General features: G+C 42.8%; 1 non-coding gene across 1 annotated transcript; it reads right to left on the bottom strand.

Moving 5' to 3' along the window:
* Window positions 1-535: 535 nt before the first annotated feature.
* Window positions 536-609, bottom strand: TRNAN-GUU (transfer RNA asparagine (anticodon GUU)). The gene has a single exon. It is a non-coding gene; the product is annotated as a tRNA-Asn (tRNA).
* Between the last annotated feature and the right edge of the window lie 431 nt (window positions 610-1,040).

The following is a 1,040-nucleotide window of genomic DNA, read 5'->3' as shown; positions in this document are numbered from 1 at the left end:
AATCTTCTTCAAGCTCTTAATTCATTAATTAGTCCAAAAGAGCTAAATACAGTATGATGCCCATGGTACTTAAAACTCCATCTGGCCTTGCTCACCACCCAGTTTAAATAGCCATGGGTATCATATCTAGCCCCATTTTTTGATTACTCATGCTAAACCCTAATTTTGTACTGTCTTGGTCTGGAGAACTCCAGAGCTGCTTCATTGGTAATTTTTTTTTTATTTTGTAATTTTAATTTTGTGAGCCAGTAAAGATATTACTCAACAGAGGACTTTGTTTGCATGGCTGGAACACACAACTGCTTTTTTTTCTCTCCTAAGAAAAGACAGACTTTGGGTCAGAGTGCTCTTTCTTCATTATCATCTTTATTTTGGTATACATTTCCCTATCCCATATATTATCCAGTTCGTAGAAGTTTCCTGGAATCGCTGCCAGAACTGGAGTCTTCCATTTTGCACTTTCTTTTCACAAATACGATCATACGAGTCCGAAAGAGGAAGGAGGGGAAAATCATTTTGTGAAAAAAAATAAACGCGTCCCTGGGTGGGCTCGAACCACCAACCTTTCGGTTAACAGCCGAACGCGCTAACCGATTGCGCCACAGAGACAAGCTAGGCGCTAGTGCTTCTTGAAGCCTAGCTAACTCCAATTAGAAAGGCGAGTCCGCAGTTCGCCACTGGAGGCAGAGCAGAGGCCAACAAAGGAAGGGGCTTCTAAGACTCAAAGCACGAGAGGATTCCGAGCAGTGAGGCTCGCAGTATATTAAGAATAGCAAAGGAACAGCAGGAAAAACCACGCGAATATGATTCCCCCCCCTTTTTTATGATGACTCTCCTGTTCTAAATATCCCGGCTTTGTTGACACCTTTGCTTTAGGAATACAATCTAGCTGTCTGTTCCACAGAGCCCATTCCTGATGCCATAGTTGGATGGCCCTTGCATTGTCGGGGATAAATCTCTCGTTTTTACTTGCTTAAATATGTTGGGGAGAGAGATCATGCACATCCCCCGTCTTCTCTCTTGGGAAAATATCTCTACCC

This window comes from Pogona vitticeps, chromosome 6, assembly GCF_051106095.1.
Source record: "Pogona vitticeps strain Pit_001003342236 chromosome 6, PviZW2.1, whole genome shotgun sequence".
Classification (NCBI taxonomy): Eukaryota; Metazoa; Chordata; class Lepidosauria; order Squamata; family Agamidae; genus Pogona; species Pogona vitticeps.
Note: the sequence above shows the minus strand (reverse complement) of the source record. Positions and strands in the feature narration are given on the sequence as shown.